Here is an 18,244-nt window from a genome sequence, read left to right on the forward strand (position 1 = left end):
GAAAGTTGCACTGATGTCCAATGCGAACTCATTCAATTAAATGAAAAGCAGAAATAGCTATTTTGTGCCAGAAATATCTTATTGACCTCCCAAGCTGACGAGGGTAAGTGAAGACACATACCCATGCAGATGTTGAGATATTTAGGGCAGTTTTAATTTTTGGTGATAGTGTAAACTACCGAAAATTGGGGGAAGTTTAAAATGAGCATCCGATCTGATATCACACCATTGACTCTATTGCCAAAAGTTAAAATTACCCCCATTGAGAGAAGCATAACTTGCCTCCACACTATCCAAGACCACATGGAGTCTAAGATGAAATGAATGAGACCCTTACAAGGCTCAAGAGATCCCCACCATACCCTTCATGAGTACATCTTCTCTCCTACAAGTGCACTGTTCCACATCATATTTCCTGCAACGTTTGACTGAGAAAGGAAGAGATTACTGTATTGCCTGCACCTGATAGCATGCTCACTAGAGAAAATCTGCAGATACCTGGATAAAACACTCAGTGAATTGGACTGTAGCATGTCTAAATATGTGTGTTTTTTGCAAAGGATAAACATGTACAGCACCAGAGATAACAACAGTGAAGTTGTGAAATGAACCTGCTGCAGGCTGCATCTCTTGTACTACTGCCTGGCCTTGCCTCCTTTCTGTTGTAAATGCATCAGTGGGGGCAGTTGGGTGGGAACACATCTGTTATCCTGAGGGACAGCACCATCATCCTTGTCTTTTTCTGCCACACCACTAGTGTCGGACACTGATTCAACATGGCCAATGATCTGTGAGAAAGCAGACATTTTGGTACAGTACCAATATCATCATCATCGGCAGTCCCTCAAAATCTAGGAAATAAGTTCTCAGGTGACTGTACAGTCCAATACGGGAATTACAGTCTCTGCCACAGGTGGGACAGACAGTCATCGAAGGAAAGGGTGGATGGGGAGTCTGGTTTTCCGCACGCTCCTTCCGCTGTCTGCGTTTGGTTTCTGCATGCTCTCGGCGATGAGACTCAAGGTGCTCAGCGCCTCCCGGATGCTCTTCCTCCACTTAGGGAGGTTTTGGGCCAGGGATTCCCAGGTGCCGATGGGGATGTTGCACTTTATCAGGCAGGTTTTGAGGGTGTCCTTGAGACATTTCCTCTGCCCACCTGGGGCTCAGTAGCAGTGAGATCAGTGAAGCGCTGCATCATGGTTATCTGTCACACGTGTTGAAGCTGGAAGACACAGCTTTCTCCAGTTTGGCACCACAGCCTTTATAGTAGCAGTCTGAGCATCCATGGAAGAAGAACAGACTGCCCTTAGAGCCTCTCTCATGGGGCTTTCACTGCAGATGTCCCTGAAGCTTTATAGTGACCTGCATGTTGTTAGATATCCTCCATTGTTCTGCATGTGATGCTAGTGGACTCCTTCATCTGAGCCACCATCTGCAGTACATTGTCTGACGTAGCTCTCAATGCCTACGTGAATCCTTGATAATCTGTCAGCATCATTCTTTAAAAAGCAGGACCCATGAGTTTCAAATCACCAGGTTCTTCACCCGAGAAGTGATGCAGCCTGACCCACTGACCAGCAACACCTTTCTCTTCATATACCATCAGCAGTTGCCTCGATTCATAGGAGTAGGCCATTCAGCCTGTGAATAATGGCCTCCTGTAGGATGGGAATGAAACATGTAAAAGAAATCCTCAGCAAGCTGTGGGGGTACACATGCAGTAAACATTGTGCATTGAGGCAGGTTATGGCCTAATAGGGTTTGATCTGTCCCTATCAGCTTGGTATCCTTAGCATACCTAGTAGGTTGAGGCAGTGGTTCTCCAATTGGTAAGGTTCAAATATATCCTGCAGGGATACTAAATCCAACTTCTCTGGTGCTGTCTTAGCTAAAGTGAGAACACTGACCTGGGGAGGTTCCCAAGGCTGGTCTCTTCAAGCCACCTTTTTAGCTGTCCTATCGGCCAGTGCGTTTTCCTGTCTTAGTATGTGCCATTACCAATGTATCACGATGTCCGTCTAGATTTGAGCGCATACCATAAAGAAATCAATAGTGATCCGTGTAGTAACGATTTCCCGTCGGTCATTTTAAAATTATTTTTAGGGTATAGCGGAAGGGACAGTGTAGTGTTAACAGCATAGGCACTATCAGACCAGATATTGATGGGTTGTTGAAAGGTGTCCTTCACAGGGGTCAGCAAAGCAGCTAGTTTGGCATACTGAGCTGAATGAGGGGTACACTGGTACTGGCTGACATCATAATGAATAAAACAGTGAAGCCAGTCACAGGTGTTCCATCTTGATGAAAGGAAGACCCATCAATGTATACATCTTTGCCATCTGGCAGTGGTTCCTTCAGCATGGGATGTGTTTAGAATTCCAACAGAGGCAGTGGACACTGGTGAGGTTCTCCTGGGTAAAGTCAAAGTTGCGGTCACGAGGTAGTTTTCTTTGAGGTGATGTGCAAATCACACTCCATTAGTAACAAGTCTAACAGTTCAGCCCTGCAGAGGAAACCAGAGTGTCTCCCTGCCGCATCAAGAGATTCAAGGGTGTATGAAGAGAGTGAAAAATCAGCAACTGCAGACCAGTGATGAATAGAATGTTGGACTGCTCAAAACATGCTTAATAAATGTCTCTCACAGATGTTATATGTATTCTCCACTCTGGTCAGAATCCGTGAGGCAATGCAATAGGAAGTAATTTGTTCTGACCCCTTGGCACAAAACTGCAGCCAAGCTTTGTAGCAGCGACTTCGAGGTGGAATGCTTTTTCTGGTTCAGGAGAGATAAGGCAAGTAGCTACCATCACTGCAGCTTTTAACTGTTCGATTGCCTTGCTGTGTGCTTCTGTCCAGTTAGCTTCAGTAGGTCACACAATGGTCTGGCGAGTTCAGCAAATTGTGGAATAAATGATCGCTGGTAGCCCACAATCCAAGAAAATATCGCAAAGCTGTTGTAAAAGCAGGCAGGGGCAATCTTTGAATCACAGCTCCTTTATGTTGGTCAGGGCTGCGAGATATTAATATCGAGGAAAATAACTTCAGGTTGCAGGGAGTTTGTCTTTTGAAGGTTAATTTTAAGATCAGCATCTGTCAGCAGCTGCATCAGTTCCTGAAGCAGTTGTATATGTTGGTCACGGGTTTCAGTGGCAAGAAGCAAATCATTAACATACTGCAACAAACAATCTGGATATAAAAAGTTACTGACTGCCGCAGCTATTCTCAAGAGAAATAGTAGGAGAATTATGAAACAGGCAAGTATACTGTTGATTCCTAAAAGTAAAAGCAAATTTATATTGGTCCTTCCTCTTTACAGGAATACTCCATGTAATATAGAGCTCCCCCGAGTGGACTACTGCTCCTCCTAGAGGACTACTGTGGTAATGCAACTGCTGATGTAATGACAAGTTCCTGTAGAGCCATCTTGTGTGTAGTGTGCTTAGTGATGTCATAAAGAATATATCACATTGGCGGTGAAGATAGCATAATCGGATTCCCTAGCTGAAATTTTTGTTGGATCATCCAACCAAACAACAGAGAGACTTTGAGAGATTCTTTGTTTTGCAGCACAGCTAAAAATCCAAGGCAAGCACACTGTTGACATTGCCAGAGTCCAGATGTCCGTGCCTATGGGAATAATAGGGTATATGGGTGAGTTCAATCGTGACCAAGAGACTTTCGGAGTGTATGTGGAGCGGCTAGAGATGTTTTTCACCGTAAATAGTATCATCAAAGTCTCCGATGTTGAAAACCGTAAATGGGTGGAGTTAGAAAGAAAATGGGGCTATTTTCTTGACTAAAGCAGGCCCCGAGGTGTATGAAGCTCTGAAAAATTTGCTCGTTTCCATTAAGCCAAAGGCCATGCCACTGACAGAGATTAGAACAACACTACAGTCCTGAGCCCCTGGAAATCGCTGAAAGTTATTGTTTCGGAACACGAGATCAATGACGAGAGTATCAGTGAGTACATTGTAGCTTTATAAAAGCTATCCATGCACTGTCATTTCGGAAACTTTCAGGACCGAGCATTGCTTGACCGCTTTGTTTGTGGATGAGAGGGCACGAGATCAGAGCAACAGATAAAACAGCATGAGATCGGAGCAACAGATAAAGCAATGTGAGTGCTGACCCGGGAGATCGGAATGGGAGATAAAGCAGCACGAGATCAGAGTGGGATATAAAACAGCCAGCCAACCCGGGAGATCGGAGTGGGAGATAATGCAGCCAGCCGACCCGGGAGATCGGAGCGGGAGATAATGCAGCCAGCCGACCCGGGAGATCGGAGCGGGAGATAACGCAACCAGCCGACCCGGGAGATCGGAGCGGGAGATAACGCAGCCAGCCGACCCGGGAGATCGGAGCAAGAGATAACGCAGCCAGCCGACCCGGGAGATCGGAGCGGGAGATAATGCAGCCAGCCGACCTGGGAGATCGGAGCGAGAGATAACACAGCCAGCCGACCCGGGAGATCAGAGCGGGAGATAATGCAGCCAGCCGACCCAAGAGATCGGAGCGGGAGATAATGCAACCAGCCGACCCGGGAGATCGGAGCGGGAGATAACGCAGTGCCGGAGCAACACCAACAGACCTGTGAGGGGTGAGAAGAAAAAGTAATCAAAGAGTGACATCACAGGAAAGCACATAAGTGATTGGTTGGTCAGTATTTCTCTCTTTTTCTTGAACATTGGTTTAAATTAAGAGCCAGGATTAAAACTAAACATTCAAAACTTGAAAACTTAATCTCTACCTCTCTCTTCTGCTTTAAGATGCTCCTTAAAATCCACCTCTTTTATCAAGCTTTTAGTTACCTGCCCTAATATCTCCTTGTTGTGTATCTGTAAAGCATGCACTCCCATGTTCCGCCACCAGGGAGCTCATCCCCTGAAGTTCCAAGCGATCCCAGCATCACTTGGGAGCACTGTATCTAAGCCGGCCCCTAAGGCCTGTTCCTCACTCTGGAGTGTCTTATTAAAGACTGAGGTCACTGTTACTTTAACCTCCTTGTGTGCAGCCTCATCTGTGTTAGGAACACAATAACTGGCGACGAGAATAAGAATCCAACGCAAAGTTGCAGCAAACTGTGGGCATCCTGGAGAAGTTCTCGGAGGGTGAGGACTGGGAAACCTATGTCGAACGGCTAGACCAGTACTTTGTAGCCAACGAGCTGGAAGGAGAAGGAAGCGCTGCAAAAAGGAGAGCGGTCCTCCTCACAGTCTGCGGGGCACCGACCTACAGCCTCATGAAGAATCTTCTGGCTCCGGTGAAACCCACAGATAAGTCATATGAAGAGCTGTGTACACTGGTTCGGGAGCATCTTAACCAGAGGGAGAGTGTGCTGATGGCGAGGTATCGGTTCTACACGTGCCAGCGATCTGAAGGTCAGGAAATGGCGAGCTACATCGCTGATCTAAGGCAACTTGCAGGACAATGTGAGTTTGATGGCTACCTGGAGAAAATGCTCAGAGACATTTTTGTACTGGGCATTGGCCTCAAGACCATCCAATGAAAACCTTTGGCAGTAGAGACACCGACCCTCAGCAAGGCCATTGCGATAGCACAGGCGTTTATGTCCACCAGTGATAACACCAAACAAATCTCTCAGCACACAAGTGCCAGTAATGTTCATAAATTAACTGGAACTGTGTTTGCGAGCAGAAATGTACAGGGCAGAAACCACGAGTCTGCAACTGCCGGCAGGCCTCAGGTGACCCAGATGACTCAGAGTCCCCAACAAAGGATGAATGCAAGACAATTCACACCTTGTTGGCGTATGGAGGCTTCCATTCAGCCTATTCATGCCGCCTCAAAGGGTATGTTTGCAAGAGCTGTGAAACAATGGGGCACCTCCAACGCATTTTCAAACGAGCTGCAAGCTCTGCAAAACCTGCTAACCACCACATGGCAGAGGAAGATCGGTCCATGGTGGATCAAAGCAATTTCAAGCCTCAGAGAGAGGAGGCAGATGCTGAAGTATACGGGGTGCGTACATTTTCGACGAAATGTCCACCTATAATTCTAAACATTAAATTGAATGGCTTACCCGTAGCCATGGAACTGGACACTGGCGCTAGCCAATCCATCATGAGTAAAAAGATGTTTGAGAGACTGTGGTGCAATAAAGCATTCAGACCAGCCCTGAGCCCTATCCACACGAAACTGAGAATGTATACCAAAGAGCTTATCACTGTCCTGGGCAGCACCACGGTCAAGGTCACCTACGAGGGCATGGTGCACGAACTGCCACTCTGGATTATCCCGGGCGATGGCCCCACACTGCTTGGAAGGAGCTGGCTGGGCAAAATTCACTGGAACTGGGATGACATCCGAGCATTATCACATGTCGATGAGGCCTCATGTACCCAGGTTCTTAACAAATTTCCTTCCCTTTTTGAGCCAGGCATTGGAAACTTTTCCGGGGCAAAGGTGCGGATCCACTTGGTCCCAGAGGCACCGACCCATTCACCACAAGGCGCGAGCGGTACCTCACATGATGAGGGAGAGAGTGGAAATTGAGCTGGACAGGCTGCAATGCGAGGGTATCATCTTCCCAGTGGAATTCAGCGAGTGGGCCAGCCCGATTGTTCCAGTACTCAAAAGTGATGACACGGTCAGGATTTGCGGCGATTATAAAGTAACTATTAATCGTTTCTTGCTACAGGACCAATACCCGCTACCTAAGGCAGACGACCTATTTGCGACGCTGGCAGGAGGCAAGGCATTCACCAAGCTCGACCTGACTTCGGCCTACAAAACGCAGGAGCTGGAGGAGTCTTCGAAGGGCCTCACCTGCATTAACACACACAAGGGACTGTTCATCTGCAACAGATGCCCGTTTGGAATTCGGTCGGCCGCAGCGATCTTCCAGAGAAACATGGAGAGCCTACTCAAGTCAGTACCACACACGGTGATCTTTCAGGATGACATATTGGTCACAGGTCGGGACACCGCCGAGCACCTACAAAACCTGGAGGAGGTCCTCCAGCGACTGGATCGCATAGAGCTGCGGCTGAAGAGGTCGAAATGCGTCTTCATGGCAACAGAAGTGCAGTTTTTGGGGAGAGCATTCGGCCCACAGACGCCAAGACAGAAGCTATCAGGAACGCGCCCAGACCACAGAACGTCACGGAGCTGCGGTCGTTCCTGGGACTCCTGAACTATTTTGGTAACTTCCTACCGGAGTTAAGTACCTTTTTAGAGCCCCAACATGTGTTATTGCGCAAAGGTGAGAACTGGGTACGGGGAAAAAACAAAGTAATTGCCTTTGAGAAAGCCAGAAACATTTTATGCTCCAACAAGCTGCTTGTATTGTATAACCGGTGTAAAAGACTTGTGCTAGCATGTGACACGCCGTCGTACGGAGTCGGGTGTGTATTGCAACAAGCTAACGTTGCGGGGAAGTTGCAACCTGTAGCCTATGCCTCCAGGAGCTTGTCTAAGGCCGAGAGGGCCTACAGCATGATTGAGAAAGAGGCATTAGCATGTGTGTTTGGGATAAAGAAAATGCATCAGTACCTGTTTGGTCTCAAATTTGAGCTGGAAACCGATCACAAGCCCCTCATATCGCTGTTCGCTGAAAACAAGGGGATAAATACTAATGCCTCAGCCCGAATACAAAGGTGGGCACTCGCACTATCAGCGTATAACTATACCATCCGCCACAGGCCAGGCACCGAGAACTGTGCAGATGCTCTCAGTCGGCTACCATTGCCACCACGGGGGTGGAAATGGCGCAGCCTGCAAACTTGTTGATGGTGGCACAGCCCGCAGACTTGTTGATGGTCATGGAAGCGTTTGAAAATGATAAATCACCAGTCACGGCCCACCAGATTAGGACTTGGACCAGCCAAGATCCTCTGCTGTCCCTCGTAAAAAAACTGTGTACTGCATGGGAGCTGGGCCAGCATCCCTGTTGAAATGCAAGAGCCAATCAAGCCATTCCAGCGGTGAAAGGACGAGCTGTCCATTCAGGCAGACTGCCTGTTATGGAGTAATCGCGTAGTGCTACCAAAAGGTCAGGGAGACGTTCATCTCGGATCTCCACAGCACACACCCGGGTATAGTAATGATGAAAGTGATAGCCAGATCACACGTGTGGTGGCCCGGTATCGACTCTGACTTAGAGTCCAGTGTACGGCAATGCAGCGTATGTGCTCAGTTGAGCAACGCGCCCAGAGAGGCACCACTAAGTTTGTGGTCCTGGCCCTCCAGACCATGGTCAAGGATCCATGTCGACTATGCGGGCCCATTTCTCGGTAAAATGTTCCTGGTGGTGGTGGATGCTTTTTCAAAATGGATTGAATGTGAAATAATGTCGGGAAGCACCGCCATCGCCACCATTGAAAGCCTGAGGGCCATTTTTGCCACCCACGGCCTGCCTGACATACTGGTCAGTGACAACGGGCCATGTTTCACCAGTGCCGAATTTAAAGAATTCATGACCCGCAATGAGATCAAACATGTCACCTCAGCCCCGTTTAAACCAGCTTCCAATGGGCAGGCAGAGTGGGAAGTGCAAATCTTCAAACAGAGCCTGAAACGAGTCACAGAAGGCTCACTCCAAACCCGCCTGTCCCGAGTACTGCTCAGCTACTGCACGAGACCCCACTCACTCACAGGGGTGCCCTCGGCTGAGCTACTCATGAAAAGGACACTTAACACCAGATTCTCGCTGGTTCACCCCAACCTGCATGATCAGGTAGAGAGCAGGCGGTAGCAACAAAATATAAACACTGGTCACGCCACTGTGTCATGGGAAATTGATCTGAATGACCTTGTGTATGTGCTAAACTATGGACATGGTCCCAAGTGGATTGCAGCCATGATGATAGCTAAAGAAGGGAATAGATTGTTTGTTGTCAAACTAGACAATGGACAAATTTGCAGAATGGACCAAACGAGGCTGCAGTTCAAAGACTGCCCTGAACAACCCACAGCAGACACCACCTTTTTCGAGCCCACAACACACACCCGAAGGATCAACGACACCACTCCGGACCAGGAAATTGAACCCATCACGCCCAATAGCCCAGCAAGGCCAGGCTCACCTAGCAGCCCTGCAGGGCCAACAACACGCCAGCCCAGCGAGGGCACAGCCAACACACCAGAACAGACATTTGTACCGAGGCAGTCCACCAGGGAAAGAAAGGCTCCCGACCGCCTCACCTTGTAAATAGTTTTCACTTTGACTTTGCAGGGGGAGTGATGTTGTGTATCATAAAAGCATGCACTCTCATGTTCCGCCACCAGGGAGCTCATCCCCTGAAGTCCCAAGGGATCCCAGCATCCCTTGGGAGCACTGTAAATCAACAACAACAACAAAAACAACAGCAGCAAAGAAAGGCTGCACCCATCTCAAATCCACGTGGTGAATGTGCATTGTTTCATGGGGGTGGGTGAAGGGGCGGGGTTTGGTGGTGGTAGGGTGGAAGGGATGGGGGTTATGGCTTGGGTCTCTCAGAGACTAGTGTGGGGATTGCCATGGGAGTGGCAGTGGATTGGCGTGGCTGTGTTTCCCTTATTGCAGCAGCTACCTCCCTGATAGCCTGTGCCGTTGTTTCGGCTGCCAATGACATTCCCTCCCTGATGGCCTGTGCCGTCGTTCCCACTACCTCTGTAATGCCCTCCCTCATGTCCCGTGTAATTATTGCTATTTCTCCAGTCAGTGCCCATTACCTCATCACCCACCCCACTGATGGTGTTCACGAGTCTCCACACCCAATGCCATCTCCTGAGCCACATCTGTTGCACCCTCCATCTCAAGGCAGCGTGGTACATTTCTCCTTGACCTCGTCCTGGGTCTGTGTCGTGAAATCCCTCCAGTGGGAGGCGCAGGCTGGGACAGTGTGGCCATGGGTGTTACAGGCTGCATTCCACCAGCACTGGGAGTCGCAGGCTGGGACGGTGGGGACCTGGGTGTTCCATGCTGCATTCCAGCAGCAGTGGAACCTGGAACCTCAGACATTGGGGCATTGAATGTTCCATACTCCATTCCAACAGCACTGGGAGACATAGGCTGGGTTTTTGGGGCACTGATTGTTCCATACTGCATTCCAGCAACACTGGAACCTGCAACCTCTGGATTTTTGAAAGCATCCAATGTCGGACCAAAACTTAAACCACTATGGAGGGACTGGGACGAGCTGAAACTATGGTGTCATGTATGTAACCATCATGCAATGGTAATCTTCATGCAACTGGAGGTACCATCGGATTGCAAAGCAGCTAATGTAACGCCTCTGTTTAAAAAAGGGGGCAGACAAAAGGCAGGTAACTATAGGCCGGTTAGTTTAACATCTGTGGTGGGGAAAATGCTTGAAGCTATCATTAAGGAAGAAATAGTGAGACATCTAGATAGGAATAGTGCAATCAAGCAGACGCAACATGGATTCATGAAGGAAAAATCATGTTTAACTAATTTATTGGAATTCTTTGAGGATATAACGAGCATGGTGGATAGAGGTGTACCGATGGATGTGGTGTATTTAGATTTCCAAAAGGCATTCGATAAGGTGCCACACAAAAGGATACTGCAGAAGATAAAGGTACGCAGAGTCAGAGGAAATGTATTAGCATGGATAGAGAATTGGCTGGCTAACAGAAAGCAGAGAGTCGTGATAAATGGGTCCTTTTCGGGTTGGAAATCGGTGGTTAGTGGTGTGCCACAGGGATCGGTGCTGGGACCACAACTGTTTACAATATACATAGATGACCTGGAAGAGGGGACAGAGTGTAGTGTAACAAAATTTGCAGATGACACAAAGATTAGTGGGAAAGCGGGTTGTGTAGAGGACACAGAGAGGCTGCAAAGAGATTTGGATAGGTTAAGCTAATGGGCTAAGGTTTGGCAGATGGAGTACAATGTCGGAAACTATAGGTCATCCACCTTGGGGAAAAAAAAACAGTAAAAGGGAATATTATTTGAATGGGGAGAAATTACAACATGCTGCGGTGCAGAGGAACCTGGGGGTCCTTGTGCATGAATCCCAAAAAGTTAGTTTGCAGGTGCAGCAGGTAGTCAGGAAGGCGAATGGAATGTTGGCCTTCATTGCGAGAGGGATGGAGTACATAAGCAGGGAGGTCCTGCTGCAACTGTACAGGGTATTGGTGAGGCTGCACCTGGAGTACTGCGTGCAGTTTTGGTCACCTTACTTAAGGAAGGATATACTAGCTTTGGAGGGGGTACAGAGACGATTCACTAGGCTGATTCCGGAAATGAGGGGGTTACCTTATGATGATAGATTGAGTAGACTGGTTCTTTACTCGTTGGAGTTCAGAAGGATGAGGGGTGATCTTATAGAAACATTTAAAATAATGAAAGGGATAGACAAGATAGAGGCAGAGAGGTTGTTTCCATTGGTCGGGGAGACTAGAACTAGGGGGCACAGCCTCAAAATACGGGGGAGCCAATTTAAAACCGAGTTGAGAAGGAATTTCTTCTCCCAGAGGGTTGTGAATCTGTGGAATTCTCTGCCCAGGGAAGCAGTTGAGGCTAGCTCATTGAATGTATTCAAATCACAGATAGATAGATTTTTAACCAATAAGGGAATTAAGGGTTATGGGGAGCGGGCGGGTAAGTGGAGCTGAGTCCATGGCCAGATCAGCTATGATCTTGTTGAGTGGCGGAGCAGGCTGGAGGGGCTAGATGGCCTACTCCTGTTCCTAAATCATATGTTCTTATGTTCTTATGTAACCTTCATGCAACTCCTGTACAGTGTACGTATACCCTAGAAATGCACACCCTGACCACAGTGGGTGAACTTGTGGGAGTCACTCCTCATCTGGGTTTCCAGGTATAAAAGGGGAGGTCCCAACCAGGGTCAGCACTCCTTGGTCCTGGGAATAAAGGATAAGGTCACAGAGTGACTGTGCCTGCAATACATGCCTCGTGTGAATTTGTAGTAAGGTGCAGGGCCACCACATACGGAATGTCAAACCAGACTGTAAAGTCCTTACTCTACAGCATGAAACCACACGAGGCACATTCTGGGGACAAGGTCACCCTGTGACCTTAACTCTTTATTCACCGGACTGCAAGTGATGACCCTGCATGGGACCTCCCTTTTTATACCTGTGTAATCAGATAAGGAGTGTCTCCCACAAGTTCACCCCTTGTGGTCAAGGTGTGCATCTAGGTTGAGTGTATACAATAATACAGTGGTGTTACATTGTGGTTACATACATGACATCACCTTACCCTCCCAAAGTCTTATTGGGATCATAGGTTTAGTCTTTCAGGTGGTCTACGCTCCCTTGTGGAGCGCCGCAGTTGGGGCTCTGGTTGTTGGACACGGACGTGAGTGTCTGTCACCTGTGGTGATTCGGGCCTGTCCGGGCTGACCGCAGGGACTGTGCATTCTTCTGAATGCTCTTGTTGCTCGTTCACTGGCAGTGTTGTGAGCTCCATCTCATGGTCTTCTTCAGGTTCCTCCGTGTCGATGCTGAACCTTTTTTTTACTTGGTCCAGATGCTTATGGCATATCTGACCATTGTTGAGTTTTACCACGATGACCCTATTCCCATCTTTGTCAATTCCAGTACCCTCAAGCCATTTGGACCCCATGGCGTGATTGAGGACGAATACAGGATCATTTATTTCTATACATCTCCCCCTTGAATTACGGTCACGGTACTCGTTTTGTGACTTGCGCTTGCCTTCAACTATGTCGGTCAGGACTGAGTGAATGAGGGACAACCGAGTTTTGAGTGTCCATTTCATTAGTAGCTCTGCGGGTGGGACCCCCGTGAGCGAGTGCGGTCGGGATCTATAGGCCAGCAGGAGGCGTGATAGGCGGCATTGTAGGGAGGGTCCTCGAATCCTGAGCATACCTTGCTTAATGATTTGGACCGCACATTCCGCCTGGCCATTGGAGGCCAGTTTGAACGGCGCAGTCCTGACGTGGTTGATGCCATTGCCCGACATAAACTTTCGGAATTCGTGGCTTGTGAAACATGGGCCATTATCGCTAACTAGGATGTCCGGCAAGCAATGGGTTGCAAAGATCGCACGTAGGTTTTCCACGGTGGTGAATGACATGCATGAGTTCAGAATGATGCACTCGATCCATTTTGAGTATGCATCTACCACAATAAGGAACATCTTACCCATGAACGGGCCCACATAGTCAACATGAATGCGTGACCACAGCCTGGTGGGCCAGGGCCACGGGCTGAGCGTTCCTCCCTGTGGGCATTACTCAGCTGGCCACATGTCATGCATCTGCGAACAGTGTTCCAGGTCTGAATCAATTCCAGGCCACCAAACGTGTGACCGGGCAATGGCTTTCATCAGCACAATGCCTAGGTGCTCGCTGTGGAGTTCCCTGATGAATGTCTCCCTGCCCTTCTGGGGCATAACTACATGGCTGCCCCATAGTCGGCAGTCGGCTTGGATGGAGAGCTCATCCATCCGTCTGTGGAACGGTCTGACCTCCTCAGGGCATGCTCTGTGTGCGGGCGCCCAATCCCCAGTCAGGACACATTTCTTAATCAGGGATAGGAGGGGATCTCTGTTTGTCCAGATTTTGTTCTGGCGGGCTGAGCTGGGGGAGCCTGCGCTGTCAAAGGCAGCGACAGCCATGACCATCTCGGCGCTTTGCTCCGGTGCCCTCTCAGTGGTGGCCAGCGGAAGCCTGCTGAGCTCGTCAGCGCAGTTTTCGGTGCCGGGCCGGTGCCGGATGGAGTAGTCATAAGCAGCCAGCATGAGGGCCCATCGCTGTATGCGAGCTGAAGCCTTGATAGCCTTGACAGCATTGATAGCCTTGCTGTCAGATAACAGGGATGTTAATGGATTGTGGTCCGTCTCTAACTCAAACTTCCTACCAAAGAGGTACTGATGCATTTTTTTTGCATCATAGACACATGCAAGCGCTTCCTTCTCGACCATGCCATATCCCTGTTCTGCTTGAGTGAGCGACCTGGAGGCATAAGCCACAGGTTGTAGTTGACCCTCAGCATTGCCCTGCTGCATCATGCACCCAACCCCATAGGACAATGCATCACATGTAAGAACCAATTTTTTTACAAGGGTCGTACAGGGTCAACAACTTGTTTGAACAAAGTAGGTTTCGCGCCCAATCAAAAGCCCGTTCCTGACAGTCCCCCCAAAACCAATCGCAACCCTTATGAAGGAGCACGTGTAGCAGCTTCAACAACGTGCTCAAGTTCGGCAAAAAGTTCCGGAAATAGTTCAACAGTCCCAGGAATGAACGCAACTCCGATGTGTTGCAGGGCCTGGGTGCTCGTTGAATCGCCTCTGTTTTGGATTCGGTGGTCCGAGCCCCATCTGCAGCAACCCTCCTGCCCAGAAACTCAACCTCAGGGGCTAAAATCTCACATTTCGACTTCTTGAGTCGCAGGTCTACCTGGTCCAGTCGGCGTAGCACCTCCTCCAGGTTGTGGAGGTGTTGCTCGGTGTCTCGACCCGTGATGAGGATGTCGTCCTGGAATACGATCGTTCCAGGAATGGATTTGAGCAGGCTTTCCATGTTTCGTTGAAAAATCGCGGCTGCTGATTGAATGCCAAACGGGCACCTGTTGTAAACGAACAGTCCCTTGTGCGTGGTGATGGTGGTCAGTAGTTTAGATTCGTCGGCCAGTTCCTGGATCAGATAGGCTGAAGTGAGGTCCAACTTGATGTACAGCTTGCCGCCTGCCAGTGTGGCGAAAAGGTCTTCCGCTCTCCGGAGCGGGTATTGATCTTGTAGGGACACCCGATTGATGGTGGCCTTGTAGTCGCCACAGATCCTGACAGAGCCATCCATTTTTAGGACGGGAACGATGGGGCTCGCCCAGTCGCTGAATTCAACAGGCGAGATGATGCCCTCTCTCAACAGCCAATCCAATTCACTCTCGATCTTTTCCCTCATTACATATGGCACTGCTCTGGCTTTGTGATGCACTGGCCTGGCGTCCGGAGGGTGATATGTATCACTACTTTAGTGCCTTTGAAAGTCCCGATGCCAGGTTGGAATAATGAATCGAATTGTTGCAGAAATTGTGAGCACGAACTTCGCTCCACAGATGGCATTATGTGAACATCCCCCCATTTCCAGTTCATCTCGCCTAACCAGCTCCTCCCCAACTGTGCGGGACCATTGCCCGGGACAAACCAGAACGGCAGCCGATTCACTAACTCGTTGTGTGTGACAGCCAACATTGCACTGCCTAACACTGGAATGATTTCTTTAGTGTAAGTCCGTAATTGTGTCTCAACACATGCTAATTTTGGTACTACTGGCTTTAAATGGCCATAGCTTCTCAAATTGCTGAACGCCCATGAGTGACTGGCTGGCCCCAGTGTCCAGCTCCAGTGTACAGGGATACCATTTAACAAAACCCACATCATTATGGGTGGCGTTTTGGAATATCCGCCACATGGACCCGCTGAACCTCGGCGTCCATCGATTCACCCCACAAGTCATCCTGCCTCAGAGGACCCTCTTCTGGTCCATCCGCCTCATATATTAGTCTGGTTGCAGACCTCCTGCATATTCGCGCTAAATGGCCACTGAGATTTCAGTTCCTGCAGACAAACTGTTGAAATCTGCAAGATCTGGCTGGGTGTTTTCCTTCACACCTCCAGCATGAGTTAAAGCTTCCATTGTTGGGAACAAAGGGACTATGGCCAGGCATTCCACGCTGACTGTCCCTTTGACTGCTCTTAAGTACCCTATTAGTGGGTGTCAATGGCCCCATCCCGGGCCGCATTGTCCGCTGTGATGGCATGAATGTCTGTTCAGCCTGCCATTGTCTCTGTTGAAGTCCTACTCTGGGGTCTATTGCTGCCTGGCGGATGTCGAACTGCCCCTGCCTGCCTGTGGGGCTCTGGGCCGCATTGATGATGTTGACTCCATGATCTCTCGCTGCGTTAGAGGCAGAATTGCGCGTGTATATTATTTTCGTCTCTTCCTCCCCCGCCATGAAAGTTTGAGCTAGCAATGCCGCCGCTTCCAAGCTCAAATCCTTGGTCTCAATTAACTTGCGGAAAATCCTGCATGATCGATGCCCTCTATGATGTATGTAGCACACAAATCACTGATTTCACACGGTCTGGTGTTGATCTAACTGCTGTGACCTTAGTCCTTTATTGAGCAGCTTCTGAGAGGCCTCCAGGTGTGGTGGGCAGCCTTTTATACTGCCTCGTGCAGGTACTTTCAGGTCTCCCACCACAGCGCCCTCTGTGGTGCACCATTGTACTTATATCATACATTTAATGTACCAGAGCAATACACAACATCTCACTCCCCCTCCAGTTTAAAAAGCCATTGCTTGAATTCCCTAAATCGAACATCGCATTAGCCCATTGGTAATTTAATCACGGATCCTTGTCCCTTTTTCTTGAACCTCGTGGTATCAACTCTTCCCGTGATTCATGTCCATGATTTCAAGCACAGTGACCATTCTGCATTGAAATATTAACTCTTATCATATTTCGTAATTCATATCCATTATTTTAAACAAAGTAACCATTCAGCATTGAAATATTCATTCTTATCATAAATCCATCATCCTACATTCACATAGCCTATTTAGACTCGCTCTTGCCTTACAGAAGTCTTTATGTGGGGACCGCCAATGGTGTAAGGCCCTTTTAAGACTCCTGGGAGCATTTCCCTTTTAAGACACCATCTTGTGGCTTCCCACGAGGCGCCGCCATCTTAGGTGCTCTGCTGGCCTTTGTCTGTCGGGCTCCGTTGCCACGAGGCTCACCGCCATCTTGAGCTCGCTGGCGAAGAAAGAAGAGGGTACAAGGAAGCAGGGAAGGGGAGAAAGAGAAGAAAAAACTGGCCCATCTTGCAGAAGTCGGTCTGCACTCGATCAGTCACAGTCCCTGTGAGTCGCTCCGTGCCTGCTGCCACATCCGCCACTCTGGCTCGCGTTCCCCCGAGTCATGCCCGCCGCCGCCGCAGCCTTTCGCTCCCCGCCGTTGTCTCCACACTTGCTCGGTGCAAACGCCAGCTGTTGATCTCCCCACTTGTTGCCCCTCCTGCTGCCGCCGTGGTCTCCCCTCCTGCTGCCGCCGTGGTCTCCCCTCCTGCTGCCGCCGTGGTCGCCTCTCCTGCTGCCGCCGTGGTCTCCCCTCCTGCTGCCGCCGTGGTCTCCCCTCCTGCTGCCGCCGTGGTCGCCTCTCCTGCTGCCGCCGTGGTCGCCCCTCCTGCTGCCGCCGTGGTCGCCTCTCCTGCTGCCGCCGTGGTCTCCCCTCCTGCTGCCACCGTGGTCTCCCCTCCTGCGGCCGCCGTGGTCGCCCCTCCTGCTGCCGCCGTGGTCACCCATCCTGCTGCCGCCGTGGTCGCCCCTCCTGCTGCCACCGTGGTCTCCCCTCCTGCTGCCACCGTGGTCTCCCCTCCTGCTGCCGCCGTGGTCACCCCTCCTGCTGCCGCCGTGGTCGCCCCTCCTGCTGCCGCCGTGGTCTCCCCTCCTGCTGCCGCCGTGGTCACCCCTCCTGCTGCCGCTGTCGCTGCCCCTCCTGCTGCCGCCGTGGTCGCCCCTCCTGCGGCCGCCGTGGTCTCCCCTCCTGCTGCCGCCGTGGTCGCCCCTCCTGCGGCCGCCGTGGTCTCCCCTCCTGCTGCCGCCGTGGTCGCCCCTCCTGCTGCCGCCGTGGTCGCCCCTCCTGCTGCCGCCGTGGTCGCCCCTCCTGCTGCCGCCGTGGTCGCCCCTCCTGCTGCCGCCGTGGTCTCCCCTCCTGCTGCCGCTGTCGCTGCCCCTCCTGCTGCCGCTGTCGCTGCCCCTCCTGCTGCCGCTGTCGCTGCCCCTCCTGCGGCCGCCGTGGTCTCCCCTCCTGCTGCCGCTGTCGCTGCCCCTCCTGCGGCCGCCGTGGTCGCCACCATCGCAGCCACTGCCGCCGCCGCCCGACTGCTCCGCTGTGTGGGCCCCCCGGATCCGCCGGCCACCGATGGGCCTCCCGCTTCTCGCACGCAGTGCCCCGCCGGCCCGCACCCCAGCAATAGGCTCACACCTACAACTTTGTTCTTCCAGGGTCTGCTCATCTATGGAGGCTGACCTGCAAACCTGTTCTTCCAGGGTCTGTTCATCTGTGGAGGCTGAGGCTGCAGGATTGCTTGAGGTCAGGAGTTCTGGGCTGCTGTCGCCTGTGTATGGATTTAGGCTGCAGCTCCAGCTCGGTTGGCGCTGCTCTTTGGGAACCCGGGGAGCAGCAGTCTGTGGAGGAGTGAAGTCTTCCCAGCTCCCACGGACTGTTCCCATCCATCTTCTGCCGAGGAGCGTTGGCCCATCGCCTGCAATGACC

The sequence above is a fragment of the Pristiophorus japonicus genome, chromosome 4 (assembly GCF_044704955.1).
Source record: "Pristiophorus japonicus isolate sPriJap1 chromosome 4, sPriJap1.hap1, whole genome shotgun sequence".
Lineage (NCBI taxonomy): Eukaryota > Metazoa > Chordata > Chondrichthyes > Pristiophoridae > Pristiophorus > Pristiophorus japonicus.